The 19,072-nt window shown below is 38.3% G+C and overlaps 2 long non-coding RNA genes across 2 annotated transcripts in view; one reads left to right on the top strand and one right to left on the bottom strand.

Annotated features, from left to right (window-relative positions):
- LOC118973916 (uncharacterized) overlaps window positions 1–19,072 on the top strand; it is a 185,603-nt gene that overhangs the window by 146,490 nt on the left and 20,041 nt on the right. The gene's annotated exons all lie outside the window — the stretch shown is intronic.
- The window catches only part of LOC140850456 (uncharacterized), a 31,337-nt gene continuing 19,034 nt past the window's right edge, over window positions 6,770–19,072 (bottom strand). Inside the window, exon 3 of the long non-coding RNA XR_012133326.1 lies at window positions 6,770–7,100. This is a non-coding gene — a long non-coding RNA (uncharacterized lncRNA). The remainder of the gene's footprint in view (window positions 7,101–19,072) is intronic.

Consider the following 19,072-nt stretch of genomic DNA (forward strand, 5'->3'; position numbering starts at 1 on the left):
CCTAAGGATTAAGTTACTGTTCACGGGGCTGCCTTCAGACTGCTGTGCTGTGGACTGACCCTCTGGTTTGTGGCTTTGTTTTTCAACTCCACGCTCAGGCTGGGAGCAATAAGGTCGGCCACCTGAAACAACAACATTAGCCTCATCAAGAATGATCCATTTCCCCAGCGAAGATTGCTTTCGATGTTATTTTTATTTTTAAAGGGAGTTAACATTTAATGTGCACAGGAGCTTTCCTGTCTGCCCGAATCAGTGTGTTTCAGCAGGACCCTCCGCCTTGCCACTGAGCCCGGCTTTCCTCAAGGTTCAGGAAACTCTAAATATTAATGAGGGCCAAGCTCCCATGCGTTTGGCAACTCCTTCCCCTACCACACAGTCCATTAAACACAACGTCTGAAGGCATTTTATAACTTGGAAACCTGACCAGGAAAAGTATGGCACCATTACAATTGTGCATGATGGTCTTTTTTTAAATGTCATATATGCAGAAGGAATGGGTGGTCTGAGCGATAGTCAGTCAGTCGTTTACATTAAGCATCTTGCAAGACGGAGAGAAGAGTGGTTCTCAAAGTGCAGTGCCCAGGTGGGCAGCGTGGGAATTGCCTGGGAAAGTTCTTAGAAATGCCAATGACTAAGCTCTACCCCAAACCTGCTGAGTCAGAAACGCATCAGAAATTCTGCATTTTATTCCCAGTTCTGCCATTGATTCAAAATTTATCTTTGGCCTTATATTTCTAAGATATTTTTCTTAATAATATATCTGAACCTCACTTTCCTCATTTGTAAAAATGTTGATTGGGGTGCTCTGCTCTATTTAACAACTTGAGCTGTGATGGTGTTAATAATAGATGACTAATAAATAATGCATTATGTAATAATAATAAATGTTCAATTATTAAATAATAATAAAATGTAAATAAAAGTGTTTTGTTGTAAATACTGAAATAAAAATTGGTAAGGTGCCTGAAACCTTGAGAGCGGCTCACAGCCCTAACGTCTAGGTCAGGGCCTAGTGCCAGATCGCCGACCTTAACCAGCTGCCCCGCCTGGATCAGGAGATCCGAGAGAGCAGGTAGTCCTGCTGCCGGGCCATATTAGTACGTCCTGTAAGACAGCAAGAAACATTCATTTCAGGTGCCTACTAGCTGGAATAACTAACAGTAGCAGGGGTGTTTCAGGAGAAGCTGAGGAGACTGGAAAGATGAGCTGGGCAAGCAGAAGGGGTGGCATGTGCTTTGTGCAGGCGAAAGACAGGTTGTGTTCACTAATGGCAGAGCTGAATGTATCTGGAGCGGAAAGTGTACATGAGTGGGTATAAATGCGTGTGTGTGTGTATGTGTGTGAGAGAGAGAGAGACAGACAGACAGACAGACAGATTGACAGAGACAGTGATGAGGAGGAGGAGAATACAGCAAAGCAGAAACATTTTTGTGGCATCTTAGAGTTTCCATGTCATTATCGGCAGCAGCCCAGGTACCTACCCAAGGAACACTTCCCCTGGACACCTCTGCGCTGCCCTCAGCCCTCAGCCAGCCTGTCAGGTTGACACAGGAGGCAACCAAGGCCCAGAGCACATGCATGACTTACCTCTCTCATCCATGTGGCTTGAGGAGAAGCTGAGGCAGAAGCCCAAAGAATGGCCACAGGAACTGCAGACCAGTGCAGGCCACTGAAGCTCTTGTCCCTGCCGCGTGGATGACTCACCCATCTCTGCAGCCTGAGCCAGGCTGGGGGGGCCGCTGGCTGGTTAGGGGGGCCGGTCAGCCCAGCTCTGCACCGACATCGGGCCAGGCCACCGGCAGTTCCCATTCATGCTCGGTCCTTACAACACCTGCAGGAAACAAAGTCAAACATTGAGAGAAGTTGGGGAAAGTTTCTACTTTTGCTCTATTTATTCTTATTGAAAGATTCATTCTTATTAATTCTCCATCTTCAGTTATTCCTATTGAAACAATAATGTAACCATTAACCTATGTAAATACAAAAACCTCTGCACTCCCACCACCTCCAATATACAATGCCTTTTGCACTATTTCCTTCCTCCCCTTTCCCACGATTGTTTCTCATACACTTGTAATTGCAGCATCTATATCATTTTGACCCTTGCTTTTTTCATTATTACTGCCAAATAAACAATTTCACTTGTTGCTATGGTGTTTCCACCGTGTTCATTTTAATAGCCACATAATATTTTATTCAGGGAATGTACCATAAATGATTGAACTGTTTCTGTTTTCTTAAATTCCCATTTTGTGGCAAACTGGTCAACAAATATATATAATTCATTCCATTTTTTATTATGCCCTTTGGTACTCTGGCTCATGTTTATTTTCTCTTCTAACTGGATAACATTTGGGAGGTAAGTCCACCATTTTTAATAGAATGCTCATGGTTATCTTAAGACATTCCACAAACATTCCGAATCCTGTGATCATCCATTTATATCCATCTGCCCAAACACACCAGCACTGGGCTCCCTTTTATGGAGTTCTGTGCACTTTGGTTGTCCCTTCCCACTCTTCACCAGTTTAGTCTTGGGGGATGGGTGGTCTGACATCCCTCCGTAAGAAAGAGAGAAGAAACAAAACAACATGCTTGTGTTCTGTTGTTGTTTTTTTTTGAGAGGGCATCTCTCATATTTATTGATCAAATGGTTGTTAACAACAATAAAATTCTGTATAGGGGGGGTCAATGCTCAGTGCACAATCATTAATCCACCCCAAGCCTAATTCTTGTCAGTCTCCCATCTTCTGAAGCATAACGAACAAGTTCTTACATGGTGAACAATTCTTACATAGTGAATAAGTTACATGGTGAACAGTGCAAGGGCAGTCATCACAGAAACTTTCAGTTCACATTGTGAACTATAAACAATTAGGTCAAATATGAATATTTGTTTGATTTTTATACTTGATTTATATGTGGATCCCACATTTCTCCCTCTATTATTATTATTTTTATTTTTAATAAAATGTTGAAGTGGTAGGTAGATGCAAGATAAAGGTAGAAAACATAGTTTAGTGCTGTAAGAGAGCAAATGTAGATGATCAGGTGTGTGTCTGTAGACTATGTGCTAATCCAAGCTAGACAAGGGCAATAAAACATCCACGGATGCAGAAGATTTCTCTCAAAACAGGGGTGGGGGAGGTTCTAAGCTTCACCACTGTTGGTCCCCAATTTCTCTCCTGATGGCCCCCCTGCGACTGTGCCTGTCTTAGGTTGTTCCTCCCTTGAGGAATCTTACCCGTCTCTGGCTAACCAGTCATCTTCCGGGGCCGTACAGGGAGATGTAAAGTTGGTAAGTGAGAGAGAAGCCATATTGTTTGAAAAGGTTAGCTTTTTACTTCTTTGCAGATTTATGCCCTGTGGTTTCTATGTCCAGCATTTGTCTTGAGGTATCTTTACCACCTGGAGGAATTATGATACTCGGTAAATTTGATATGAGGCACGAATTCTATTTAAGGGTTGTAATTAGGAAGGATTGTGTTCTGTTTTTAACCCAACAATGACACGAATTAGATCGCCGGAGATTTCCTTCTCTCCACCTCGCGGTGAACTTTCCTCTTCTGCTGTGGCAATTGCCCAGCTCATCACTTTCTCTTTAACTGTGGTACTTGATTTTATTCCTCTTAGAAGTGTTTTCTTCAGGAGGTTCCCTCCTGTTGCATTCTCATTATTAACGGGTTTCGGGGCACTTGGGTGTCCCTGGTGGGGGAAGGCTCATCAGACCAGCATGGGAGGCAATTCTGTGCGCAGCGTGGAGTCTGCCCTCCCGACTGGCTGCTGGTACGTGAGCCCATGTACAATCCTTACTCACCCCTCTTTTCAGGGCGCACATTGAGTGTAATACCTTCATTTCCAGCTTCATTAAATTTTACTATCAAGGATATTGCCTTTTCAAGATCCTGGATCTATGATTTTCATGTTGGACTTTACATATTTTACAGGCTGACTCAACTTACTTTTTGCAAGAAATAGAAAGATGAATGACTGAATGTCTACCAGTTGAATATGCATAGATTCAAAAGTAAAATAATCACGGAAAGACACTCTCTGATGTGGCAACTCAGATAAAGTTGACTGCTAACGCCACATGAGCAGAAGGCCAAAGTAATTATTATTCAAAATGCCAAAACCTTAGTCCCTAGTAGACTGGTTGGAAGTCCCATTTTTGATATTCACTCCCTGGAAAAGGTATTCCCTGGCGAAGATCAGTTAGTCCAGTTCTTGGAATCACTGCTGAAAATCAATCCTAAGTGTCAGCTCTGTGCAGAATGCAGATAAACTGGGGCAACTGCTTCTCCCTTCGAGGTGGCAGAGGAGAGAGGGCAGAATTAGGGGTTTCTTCTTTCTTTTGGCAAGCAGAGATTGGCTAGCTATGTACCAAAGCCATGGCCTCTGTTCCCTGCACACACAGCAAGGAGACAGCCCCACTTGTCACTGAAGGTAGGTGGGGCCACTGAGTCCTGTCAATGGGACGCGGGCGGCAGTGGCAGGATCCACTTCTGTGCTGGTCCGCAGAGTTGGCTGTATGTCATTTCCTGTGCTCTTCCCGTTGCTCCAGCTTCTCCCATGCCTCTGGTAATTGTTTTTGGAGACGCATATTGAAGGTAGCAGAGCCACAGCCTGAAACCAGACCAGGTCCCAGGAACTCTGAACTACTAATGAGGAATATAAATTTTGGGATTTATGTGAGCAAAGAATTAACTTCTGTCGTGTTGCAGCTTATATATTTTTTTTCATTTGTTTATTACAAGTAGTGCTGTTATAATATAATACACCATCAACACAGTTAAATGAGTCTCTTCCTGACTCTTAGAACATTTATCATCGTTCAAGTCCAGCCAATTGGTGTGAAAGCCATTTTGATGACTTCCAAAGTCTGAAATGCATAATTTTGGTCACTTATTCAGGGTTCTGGTAAGGATTCCATACTCATTCATATGATTTCATACGCACTGTTACATAAAGACAAGAGGTCTGTAGGATTTTCAATGCCTTTCCACCTTCCCAGGAGTCCTATGTAGTAATCATTTAAAATACAAGACAATCCGAAATGACATGAAACTTTCCATGAACTCAGGGAACCAACAAGAACAGACTTTCAGCAATATTTGTAAGCAGATGAATGCTCGCCAGAGTCAGAACAATGCTTTTTAATTGAATTATTGCATCCACCAGGCATCCTATTTCCTTTCTGTTTTTCACTGCGTCTCCCTGGCAAGTTCAGCCAAAACACTTTTCTTTTTTTAAGTAACAAGGCTGGTTTTTAAAATGTGTATTTCTAGCTTGACAAAGCCTGACTGTCATTTGTCATGTGTAAATGTAGCAGATTATTTTCCTTGGAATCACTATGTAAGTCCTCATTTTGTGCTTGTGTTGGCGGTGGGTGTGCACACACAGGCTCGGACCTGCGTCCGTGGTGAGGAATTCTGTGAATGTGGAGCTTACCCCAGGAGTGCAGAGAGCGGTTGATGAGAGTTGATGAAGTGTGTGTTTTCCTCGGGGTTATCGACCACCAAAAAATGCTGGAAGAAGAGAACCAGTGAAGTTGTGGGTGTTGAGCTGTTGGATATTCTGGATGTGAGTTTTTAAAAAATTTACAGTTTAATAAAACCCAGCTGACACCAAGTCTTTTTTTTGTAAATCATGTTTATGAGATATGAGTCAGTGATGACATATCCTTAAGCTATTTCAATGAAAGGAAAGCCTATAAGGCAAGCAGCCGCTGGTTCTGGGGAAGGCGTAGCCAAGCATGTGGCTCTAGCCTGTGGGATGGATTCTTTCCTCATTTCGGGGAGACGAGGAAATCTTCAGAGTACGTTCCAAGGTGCATTTTTTTTTTCAGTTAGAAAGTGAAGTCAGAGATCATTTTATTTGTCCTTAGTCATTCTGACACTCCAAACTGTCAAAGCAGGACTTGGCTGTGGACGGTCGTCTTGAAGGTGAAGCAAGCTCAGCAATCAATGGGGCCTTTGTTTAGGCGTGGTTTTTTTATTAGAAGCCTTTGGAAGTCTTTCCTGAGGGGTCCTGTGTAGTGAAGGAAGATACCTTTGCAAAAGCAAATCTCTTCCTTTGCACCATCATCTAATTCCCACCACTCCCTCTTGAGGGGTATTTGGCCTCGTCAGACCTCGCTCCTTACTCTGCCATCAAAGGTGATGATGCCCTTGGTCCTTTAATGGCTTGGCTGTATACTGGGTTGGAAATATCTACATAGTTATGAGACCTAAGAAATATTAAACTATCTTCATATCCTCCAAATAAGCTGAGCATTTCACTGGGGGAAAAGCATTGCAGGTTTTTCACCTTGAGGAAGAAACTACATCCTTTATAAGTTGAAACCTTTCAGTTTCGTTTTTTAAAAATCTCTTTTTTTCATTAGGAACTGGAGGGAAAGTCAGCTTTCTCTTTGGACCTAAAATATGGAGCAAGAAACACAACCTAGGTAATATTATAACTGACAGATATCCAAATGAGGCTCCTTTATAAAAACTTACCTGTTGTACTGTAGGGTTAATTGACTCAATTGCAAAATAATTTTTGTCGTGATGAGATTCCATACGGCATTACATTGACAGTCAAACCAGTACTAGAGATGGTATGATTCAGGGGCTCAAACATCAGTGAGCATGGTTAGGACCAAGGATTTTACCAGGGAGAGGTACATTTAGGAAGGCTCTATAATATGCATAAAATATTGTTTGGAATTCATATTTAATGAATTTTATTATTCATAGGGCTGGCTTCCAGCAAACTCAATGGCGTACAAAATACAAGTTAAAATAGGAGGTTTAAGAGCGAGAGAAGATCAAGAGGAAGAGGAGGGAGGGAGGAAGAGAGGAAAGTGGAGAAGAGCAGAGAAGGGCGGAGGGAGGGGACAGGCGGGGAGGGAAGGAGGGGGCGAGTGCTGGACTGGCAGGGGCATCGGCGGCAACAACACCTCTGCACTTTAGGGCACCGGGCAGCCCTGGAGCTCATCTCCGCCTGGTGCCATCCTGAGCCAGCTTCAGGCCTGACTGCAGCCACTGCAGGCGAGCCGCGCCGCTGTCCGCCCCGTCTGCCTCGCCGCACACACCAAGTTCGCCCTGCTCGGTTACCTGCATAAACATGCAGAAGATTGACAAATAGGAGTTTATCCAGGGAGCAACTAGTATGCTAGATATCAGGAGGCCAGAAACCACTTCAAATGAGGAAATCATGTTGAAAGAAAGGAGCTATTTAGCTGAAGAAAGCCAACTCAGCAGGGGCCCTGATCCCACTTTCAAGTGTCAGTGAGGTGTCATGAGAAAGAAAATTTTGACTCACTCTGGGTAGCTTCATGGGACAGGCAATCAGAGAGAGAGATTTCAGCCAAATAGGATTATTTAACCAATAATCAAAGATGAGTTCCTTTATCACTGGACACCAATCACCGAAGTATCCTTGGTAATCCTGACAAGGAAGCTATAGGCAAAGTTTGCAATGGATGGGTGTGAGCAGATGATTTCTATGTTCCTTTTCTGCTCCAATCTTCAATGGTTTAGTGAACAATCTGGTGACTTTTTCTTCAAGATGACTTTATTGAATTAATATGAAAGAGTCATCTTTTAGAGGTAATCTACCTTTTACACCAAGAAAAGCCTATCAATTGATTTGCTGACATGTAGACTTTACACCTGGAAGCAAAAATTAGAATTGCCTTTTCCTGTTAGTTCCTAATACTGACTGTGCTCACGTTTCTTTGCGTGTAACTGCTAAACTCTCCTGAGCATTGGCAGGTTACTCCTGCACAGAGATGTCTTATTAAAAGAAGATTCATTAGCCTCTAAGCAGAAAAATACCATTCTTCTTATCATCTAAAGTGCTATATACAACTCACACATACATTTTCCACTTAAACTTCACAAAAACCACACTCAATTGTTACCACCCCTGCTTTACAAATGAGAAAACTGAGTTCTAGTGAAATGGGAGCTGATCGACTCATAACATTTAGATATGGCAAATATTATGGAATGAAGAGAAAAGAGGATATTCCTGTGTTTCAATAATGCTCATTCAACAAGGCCACTGGGTACCTACTCTGTGTCACTTGCAGCAGGTCCTGTAGAGAATTCATAAATCTGCATAAATTTTGTAATCTAACTGCAAGAAAAATACTGGAAAAGAAAGACCAAGACAAGAACACGTCATAGGCATGATCGAACAGGTTGGTCTTTTCCTGGAATAATTGTGCCTGTGTCACTTATGCATTTCAGATTTTATTCCTCAGTAAATCATCTGCAGAAAATCAAAGTCCCCTCTATGAATTCTTGAAAATGCTTGAAGGATTTATAATACATCAAAAAATGCAATACTTAGGGCTGAATCTGGTGAAAGATGTGCAAGCCTAGTACACTGAAAACTATAAAACATTGCTGAGAGAAATTAAGGAAGATTTTAACAAATGGAGTAATATACTATGTTCTGTTGGAAGATTCAATAGTATTGGGAATTACATTCAACCAAATTGAGCTGTACAGAGTCCTGATAAAAATAAGGTCAAGGTTTTTCTTTCTAGAGAGTGCCAAATTGATGCTAAGACTCATGTGCTAATACACAAATCACTCTGTAATCACAAATCATGGCAAGACTGGGGGCATTGTGAGTCAGCCTATTCTCTTCATCTGTGTCACCCAAACCTAGTACAGCGTTTGCCCCCCAAGAAAATAACCAGTATGTTATTTATAATGAGTCCATGTTTTTGTTTTTCCCTACAACAGGCTAGATGAGATGGTAAAAAACTGGATTCAATGAATATCTTTACTTGGACACTTGGCAGGCACATGTCTGTCCACTGCAGTTTACTTTATCATAGCTTCATTAGCTCTTATTATTATCTCGCATGAACTTAAAGAATATTTCAGAGAACTTTTTCTCTTTCTGCCATTACTAAAAAGTATTCTAAGTGGAATTATGTATAAAATTTTGTATATTTTGTTTAATACATTTGCTCAAATGTATTTGTTTAAATGAGCATTAATATGACACCAAGTTTTCTCATTCAGGAAGTACATGTATTTTCATTTGTTTATATCCATCAAAAAGGTTATATAGTTTTTCATATAGGTCTTATGCTTCTATGTGAGATTCGTTCCTAAATATTTTATAGTTTGACACAGTTTTTAAGGGAAAGTTTCCCTTCTCTACTTATAGCTGATTTTTTCTAGGATTGGGGAAATCTGTTGAACTTCGAAAGTCTTTAACCTAGACCTGTCACTTAATTAACTTATTCAACCTAATATCTATTTTTCCTTTTTCTTTTTTTGCTCATTATTGGGTTTGCAAAATAGGTAGCCACATCATTAGCAAAAACAAGAAGATACTTATAGCAATCATTTAATAGTATCTTAAAATTTTAGGTTTTAAAGTTGAGTAATAATAGTAATAAAAACAGCCTAGCTCTTGACTTTAATGCAAGTAGTTTAGCACCCCCACCTACAGAAATATATTTGTTGATAGTTTGTGATAAGTAAACCTCATCATGTTGCCATTTTCCTACATTTCTACTTGACTAAGAGATTTTGCTTTAAAGACAATTGAATTTTTTCTAGCACTTTTTCAGGATCTATCAACATGAATATATGGTTTTACTCTTTAATTTGTTGAATTGCATTGTAATATTTCTGATATTAAAACATCCTTGGTACCTTCTAAATAGTTTCAAAACTCAAGTGGGAACAGAGGTCCATTTAAGTGCTTTTAAAACTCAATGCTGTGTAAAACACGTTTCTGTAACTTACATTTTGCTTACATTTTTAATTACTAAGTCTTTTGTATTTGTTAATATGGTATTTAAATAAAGGTCGTGTTTAGATAAAAGTTGTATATAATTCCCTTTAAGTGAAAATTGAAGGCATTGTTTTGTATATCCGGATAAATATTGGAATCATCTAGAAATCTCAAAAAAAAAAAAATAGGTAAAGACCTCCAGCGCCCAGACTTTCCCTGCGATTCATGGCATGAGGAACGCGGAAGAGCATCTCCAGCCATTGCTATTTTGCATCATTTCATGTCTTTCCACATCTTCATCAAGACTTGGTGTTGCTAAAGTTTTGTTTGTTTTTGTTTTTAACAATCTGTTGGAGCTGAAATGGTATCTTATTGCGGTTTCCATTTTCATTTATCTAATTACAAGTGAGGTGGAACATCATTGACATGTGTATTCACAATCTACTAATTCTCTTCTTTTATCAAATTTTATTTTTGATAGTTTTTCTCTTTCTTAATCATTTGTAGAGTTTTGAGTTCTATTTTTTAATATTCTGGACAATAACCTTGTCATGTACATGTGTTAGCAATATCTTTTCTCTAATTTTTGAGCTACTTTCTCCCTTTTAATGGTTTCTTTTAAAAACTCTGTGTGCTAGTATCTAACTACGTTAGAATTACAATTACTGCTCAATTCTTTATAGCTCACATTTTGTGTCTTGTTTAAAGAAATACATCATAGACCTGAGAGTATAAAGATTATCTGCAATTTTAATTCTAAAATTCTAATTAAATGTTTTTTCTACTTATGAAATTAATATGATATAGAGTGGGAATACTCTGTTGTTCTCTTCAGTATGGATAACTTACTTTTCCCAGTTCATTTATTGGAAAATACTGCTCCTAAATGGTTTCCAAGGCCAGCCGTATTATGCAAGCTTTAATATAAGCATGAAATGTTTTGAAGATCTCAGTTCTGTTTAAATGAACTGCCATCAAGCCTACAGCTTAATGCACTATACTAATTAGTAGTAACTTTTGATATTTTGGTAGATCAAATTCTGGATAACTTTATTAACCAGTTTCAAAACAGTTTTATTTTTGGTAACTTTTTCCTTCCATATACAATGAAAATCAGCCTCTCCAGATTTATGAAGTACTCCTGGGTTTTCTTTTTTTTTACTTATACTGAACTTTTTGATTACTTTACACGTAATTAATACTTTTTGCCTTGAGAGTTCTTGCGTACACATTTAAAGTTCTCCATTATTAAATTTTTAATGACTGAATAAAGTTAATTTTTTCCAAAGGCTCATGAATAGTGTTTGCTTAGATTCATTCCTAGGTGACATTTTTCTTTTGATATATTGTAATAATGCTACCATTTACATGTAAAGCTTCCAGTTGTATTTGGTGGCATATAAGAAAGTTATTTTTGACTTCCATTTACCAACCTTGCTGAACTCTTTTATAATTTTAATTCTTTATCCAGATTATTTTGAGTTTATTTAGATAGATAATCACAATTATATGAGCTGCAAAAATATAATGGTTTTTTTTGTCTTCATTTCCAGTCCAGATGTGTTCTGTTTATTTTTCTTGGTTTATTGCACTGTCTAGGACTGTCCTGTCCAAAAGAAGCAAAATAAAAGTCATATTTAAATTCACTTAAATTTACATTTTCTAGTAACCATATAAAAAAGTACAAAAGAAGCAAAGTTGAATTTAATAATATACTTAGACCATATAGCTTCAATATTATCATTTTCACATTTGAACAATATAATATTCAAAATGAAATATTTTCTATTCTTTTTTCAAAATAAGTCTTTGAAAGTCAGTGTGCGTTTTGCAAGTCAGCACAACTCCGTTTGGATCAGTCACATTTCAAGTTTCAGGAGTCACATGTGGCTTGTGGCCACAATGCTGAAGCAGTACATGATCTCCAGGGTAATGTTAGGTAAAATTGTGATGTAAGACATCTTCTTCCCTCTTCTGATTCTAAATGGAATGTCTGAGGAAAATCGTAGCCATAAGGGCAAAGTGTGCAGTATATCTTTGGTTCAAAATTTTGATCATGTTTAAAGAAGTTGCTTCTATTCGGAGTTCCAGATTTTTTAAATTGTAAATGTTTAAATTGTCTTGAAAAGTTTTCTACAACTATTGAGATGACTATATGTTTAGGACCAGTTAATATGGTTGATTCGATTAATGAATTTCTAATAGTAAAATATTCTTGCTTTCTTAGGCTAACCCCCAACTTGATCATGAATACTTTGTCGATATCAATTGTGTTTGGCTTTGTTATACATTATTTAGAAATTATTACTTTCACATTAAAGAGTGAGATTTACCTTTAGTTTTTCTCTTTGTTATGCAGTTCTCTGGTTTTACTGTCAAGAATACAGTAAGATCCATAGAATGATTTGGGCAGAGTTCTTTCTTTCTCCGTTCTATGGACCAATTTGGATAATATTGGAGATGAAGATGGTCTTTTGTGAAACTAGTCCTTGAATCAGAATTGGACCCCATGGAAATAGATTTCAGCAGTTACATTTATAACAATTACATACATCTTGGATTTAATTTATATTTAGCTAGAGCAAAAATTTGAATAAAACCATCTAAAATAGTCTGTGATAACATGTTCTGACGTCTTCAATATTTAAAAGTGTATTTACTTTGCTATTCTCTAGTCAATTTCTTTAATAGATTTTTTAAATGTTCTTTTCTTTTTGTGTAAATTTTGGATGGTCAGTTGCTTTCTGAAAAATTCTGTTGTCAAAATCATTTGGAAAACAGCTCTTAGTATTTCACCATTTATTTACTACTATTTATCTTATATCTGTAGCTGTCCCTTTCCATGCCAATCCTGTTTACTTGTGCCTTATCTCATTTAACTATACTCCATGTAAACTCTATTCTTAGTAGTCTCAGGGATCCAGCTTTTGTCATTATGAATCCTCTCTGTTCCATCGTTCAACTAATGTACACAGATTTATGTTTCAAAATTTAGTTTCTCCCTTCTCGGACATTGTTTGGATTAATTGTCATTATTTTTTCTAGCTTTTTAGTAAATAGCTCCTTAGCAGTTCAGCCTTTCTTTTTTTTGTTTTACTAATATATTTATTTGAGGCTATTGCCTTCCCCTCACCTTACTGCTTTATCTGTATCGCATAGCTTTTGATAGGTGGTATTCTGTACATCGATAGATACAAAATATTTTTAAACCTCCAACATGGGTTTTTATGTGATCTACACATTTAAACACATATTCTCCTTAATGATTGTTTTTTGTTACTGAAAAGAGGTTTGAGTTGATCTAATGATGGCAACCTTCATTAAAAGTCTGTATCAAGGTGCATTGTCTTATTTGTGTAATTTCTCCCTTTTATTCCCATTCCCAATTCTCATCCTTCCTCCACTGACAACTATTATTTTAACAGTTTGGTATTCTTTTGTTTATAAATGTTTTCTTAAATGTGTGTTGCCTACCTTCATGTATAGAAATGACATCATTTCCAATACAGCATGTTGTCCCCTATACTCTTTTACTGAGTACTGCATTTAAATATCTACCCACACTCTGTGTGTCCACTGGCTTGTCCCTTCTAACTTCTGCTCTGGACTCCAGAATGTGCCCATCAGATATTACTTACCCAGCTCCGTGATGCACACAGCCAGATATTCTCCAAAACCCTACAATCCAACAATCCTGTACTGAATTTATATAAGGGTCCATATCCTTGTAAAAACTTATTTATGAGAATTTTTACCCAGAGATAAATTCGACTAAGTTCTGCCAGCTTGTCCTCTCAAAGGGTTTCTGGAGTCCTCCTTTCCACCAGCAGTGCAAGGGGTTCCCATTTGCCACAGCTCCATTGGCAGCTCATTCTAGCCTGTTCTCTGATTCTGGCAAGACCCTTAGAAGGGATTGTTTCATTTTTCTTTAACTTGCATTTGTCCAACTGCTGATGAGTTTGATGATCTCTTCACATATTTATCTGCCTTTTGTTAGCTCTTCTGTAAATTTCCTACAACTGTTATATTCCTTTCTTTGCTCTAACTCCCTTCCTTATATCCAAGTATTCTTCTTTCTTGTAGTGAATGTGAATAAAACTGCCCAACTTTTTATTCTTCCAGAAGAGTCCAAGTTTGAATAAAACTTTCAAGAAATAACCAGTGCATGCTACATGTCCTGAGGCTTTGGTTGCATAAAACATCTTTACATTGCTCTGACCTGTGCACACTGGGTAGATTAATTGGGAATAAAATTCTAAATCAGTCATTTTTTTCCCAGAATACTAAACATAAATCCCCATCACTTTTCATCAAGTGAACTCCAAAGATGACCTTCCTATGAGAACCCTACTCACGTGTTGGTAATTTGAATGTTCTTCCTACCCTCTTCAACTTCTGAAAACACAGGGTTGGGACCAGTTGAATGTTTGTCAGCATCCTTTCACCTTATTTGGCATTATTTTATTTCATTATTTTTGAAGACTCTGAGATTTTTTTTCTCTTGCTTAGATTGTTTCTTTTACTATATTTCATATACCTGGAATGAATGCCTATTAGAAGGGTGCTGGGTTTTCTGGATCTTCCCTTTTTAATTCTTAACTTTTTCTATACTATTTCACATATTTTAGTCCTTTTGTGGTGCAGTCTAGAGAAATTCTGTAGCTCAGATTCCCAGCTTACTCATTTCCTCTTAAGGAGTCTTCTATCTGCTATCAAAATATAGCAATTTTTGTTTAAGGATCACACTTTTAATGTCCAAAATCTCAAATGACTCCTTTTCTTAAGAAACTAATTTTTTTACTCCTGTTCATTTGAGACTATTAATTATTGTAATTCTTTTTTCCTATATTAATTCTCATTTTTGGGTGTGACCTCATTTTGAATTTGGTGTCTTTCTTTTATTTAGTTTATTTTCCTAAAATGTTAGTTTAGTCTAATTTCTCTATTCATTTTGTTTGAGAATCCCTGTCTGACTGTAGAAATCTGCATTTCAAGAATTTTGTTTAGAGCATGGCATTCTTTGATTTCTAGTACAGCTATGATTTTATTTATTTTTAGATGTTTCTATTTTTTTTTTTTCCTGCTAGGGATCTGGGATAAAAGGGCAAGTGGTTATTTGTACTTGGTCCAACATGTTGATTCAATCTCCTTTCCAGTGTTTTCTAATTGAGTAAATGTTAGTGTTTATTATGCTAAAATCTGAGTTTTAGGCAGTGTTTTTCCAGGGTTCAATTATTAGAACAGAGACCAGTCTCTGTGAAAATATGCAGGTTTGAGCCATCTGACAGATCAATGCCAAAATTTTTGCTCTGAACAGCATATCATGCAGGCTGAAAGGGTCTCAGAGAGATTTGGGTGGTCTGCCAGCTTGGGTACGTGGGATCACATTGTGGGGCCACTGAAAATGTACAGTTTGTGATAAGCTGGTTCTTCCTCTCTCTGACTTTCAATGCCTTTGTATCCTGTAGCACTTAACCAACATGACAGAGATCTCTGGAGGATTTATAGGAAAGACTAGTTTTAAATTAACAATTTTAAATGCTAATATAATTCTGAAGTTCCTTGAAAGAAAAATATAATGAGATGGCTATAAAGACTAAAGTTATAGTGAAATGATGGAAGAATTATTTAGAAAGTTTATGCAATCATTGTATATGCCACACAGTTATAACCAAGAGCCCTCAAATAGTTGGAGACATAGTATCCTATTGGGAACTTACCAAGTCATAAACTGAGGGGTTCTTATTTTAAGGCATTTTTTTTGAGGAAACACTTAATATATAATACAGTCAATGGAATAAAAAGAATGTTACAATGTCCTGTCTGAGGAAATCGGTGCTTTGCACACATTAACTTTCATTAAGGAATAAACAGATTTTGATGGGTGAAAATATTCTTCAACAAACAACTTGCTTATCCAGATTTGTTAAAATCAAATCAATAATCGTGTTGAGTTTCTACATCAAGTTCAGGGGGATATGATGTTTATAGAATCTAGATGAAGTAGATATTGAGTCAATAAAGTGACTTTTTTTTTCTACTTTACTGAGAAGCAACCAAAGAAGTTTCTGGTAAAAACAGTAAAACTCTGTTTTCAGATGCAATGTGGAGTTGATGGAATGCCTGTTCATCAGCCACACTGATTAAAAAGTGGTACTTTTCTTGAGGGCGTCATTCACAGCCTGACACACAGCAGGGGCACTTGTGGCTCTTCCGGCCCCGTCGATTCCTTCTAGTCCAGCTCTGGCCCCACAGATAGTAACTTGAGACAGAGCGATTCTCCATCAGTGTTTGACCCTTTCACATTGTGCCATGACTTTTGTATAGTTATGTTCAAATCTTCCTAATCAGTTGTTTAAAAACATAAGAATCTAGATTATCTTCTTAGTTTACCAGAAGGAACCTAATGACTATTATTTGAATCCACATTTTGCAATGTCCATTTTCTGTTAATTCTAGGATATACTTCTGGACAAATGTCCATCTACTGTCCAGATACCAATAAAATTCAGAAGTATCTTACAGTTGCAATTGTCCAGACCTGTATTTTCATATTTATGCTGGAAAAAATAAGTTGATTAATATTCTGGTAGTGTGGCAGGCAATGGCAACTCTTTGATGTTTCACTCAACAACCATTTAAGGGCTCTTGAAGATTGTACATGAATCCTGGTTATTGTCTGAAAACTTTTAATTGACACCTTTTGGTAAGACCTAGTATCTGTCAGAATTAAAAATTGCAAAATTACTATAACTGGCTTGGATACAAATCTTGAAACAATTTTTGTGCAAAGTTCTTGATGACACAAAGGATGATACTGTGTGAGGAAGAAATGGGTATCAGTAAATAAACTGAAAATTATTTGAGACAAGTGATTGCAAATAGGAAGTAGTTTCAGGATCCCTTAACCAATTAACCTCCCTTACATTTTATTTTCTCAAGGTTGCATAAGTAGTATAAGATTAAAAACAATGTTTCACACATCTAAAAGAATTCTTTCAATAAGTATAAGACACACATTCCCTGTAATGCAAAGCATTATGCCATAGCTGAATCACTGGACAATAAGTAATTGCATTTTCCTTTTTAGATGTACATAAAATTGGTGTGCTGGGCTCTTTGAAATATGGTATCAAGCTAAAAGCAGATTCTGTAATCATTTGAAAAGTTTGAAAAATATTGTTAAACAAAATGTGTAGAGCCCCTAAAATGTGTAAGTGACTCTGCTGGTCCTGATGAAAGTACAGAAGAGTCTATCAAACAAATAAAAAGAACCTTACAAAGAAGTGAGACTGTGAATGGACACCTGTAACAGCATGGAAACTATGAGCATTTGCAAGGGTCAGTTATGTCCTGAAAAGGGTCCTAACATAGGGAAGACGATTTCCAGCCTTAACTGAGGAAAAGCCTTAATGATGGTCATATGAGCTCAGACACCATATAGGTAGGAGGAGGTGTCATAGGGGAGAAGAGATACCTTACAGGTGTGCTCAGTAAGCTATGAATAGTCTAGACTACAATTTATGATTTGCAAGAGTGAGTGATGGAGCGTGAGGCAGGCACAGAGCAAGATGTTAGCTCATAGAGGTCTCAAACCCATGCACTTGAACTTCATTGTATAAGCAGTTTGAAACCATTGAACATATTTTACCTAGTAGGTAAATTTGACTGTGATTTGTTTGTGCTCAAAGAAGATAATTCTGGTAAGGCATGTCGGGTAGATTTGCGTTAGGGCCAGGGGAGAGAGTGCGGGTAGCAGGTAACGTGATGGATGAATTAGAGAAGGAAGAAAAAGTTAAATTAAAACTTTCTCTGAGCGATCTTTGAAATGGTCTTCAGGCAGTCCTGTAATATCTGCAGGGGTTAATCCATGGTAAAATCAGATCCTCTGTGATGGGAGCACACATCATTACCATAAGAACCTACTCATAATTTACATTTTTTTAATTCAAAAGAGCTATCCCCTTTGAGATGTGAGCCAATTTCTCTGATTATATTGTGGGCTCAGACCTTGGCAGTGGCGGGTGAAATCAAGGAACTGGCGACAGATTCCCTGACTGTGACCGCCAGTCGAGAGAAGAAACTGTATGTGGTCCCCAAAATGCTAGATCTCACACTAATGGAGTTAGGAACTTCCAGTTTGAGAGAGAAAGCCAGCAGGATGGAAGATGCACACACACACACACACACACACACACACACACGCACATAGGCTTATGAGTGTAAAGAAATGTGAAGACTCAAAGTTTTTTTCTGTCTTTCAAAGTAAAGCAATGAAGAGTGGTAGAAAGAGCACAGCATTTTTTTCTCAGCTACAAATGAGTTCAACCCTGATTGTGTGACACTAGGCAAGGGATTTAATGAGCATGTCTGAGCCTTTGTTTCTTTATAATTATATTGCAAGTCTGTCGTTCACTTTTAGTTGTTTTTTGGAAAGGAAAATTTCCTCCCAGCAAAGTCTTGAGGTTGGTCCAGGTGCCCGATATACTAATCAGAGACTTTTGGCAAACACCATGAAGCCAACACGTCACTCGGGAGTGGAGTCAGCCAAGGGTCACTGAGCATGTAGTGTTTTGGGAAGTAAAAAGGAGAGGCTCCCCAAATCGACCTTGACACTAGTAGTGTATGTTTGATTTACTTTGTCAGATCCTTAGATAATTCATCTGTAAAAGAATTACAACAGGATTGTTGTCAGGATGAAATCATCTGTGATGTCCACACATAGTAGGTGCTCAGCTTGGTCTGTCTCTGGCCAGGCCTGCCCACTACTGCAGGAGGTGCCCTGCCAGCCTCCATGTCAGCTGGCTCTCGCACTATCCCTCAGCCCCTCTAGTGGCCTAGCTGCTGGGAGCTGACCTGCATCTTTAACTGTCAGTTTCCTTTGAACAGTTATCCCTCAGAACTCTGCAGTTCCTTTAAACCAGACCCAAACAGAAAAGACGCTGCCCATCCAGGCCCAGGCGGTGTGAGGCTTGATTGTATCTCTCGATTTGGAGGTTCTTCACTGATAATTTATGGAATTCCACTTTCAGGAGCATGAAGAAGGAAGGAGAAGCCACCCACACACACACACACACACACACACACACACACACACACACACACACACACACACACACAGTGCCTTTCTCGTCTGTTACAAGGGTACATCTTCCAGAGAACAAATTGAATGTTCTAGCTCAGGATCAGCTAGAGCCATTTAGGCACTCCCGACGAGCACGTGATGCCTGGTGCTTGGACGCGTTCCAGTCAAAGTGATGGATTCAGTTAAACCTTGGGCCAGATTTCAGTACCTTGTCCTTTTGCCGCAAAGGGCCCT

The sequence above is a fragment of the Manis javanica genome, chromosome 1 (genome assembly GCF_040802235.1).
Source record: "Manis javanica isolate MJ-LG chromosome 1, MJ_LKY, whole genome shotgun sequence".
Taxonomy (NCBI): Eukaryota; Metazoa; Chordata; class Mammalia; order Pholidota; family Manidae; genus Manis; species Manis javanica.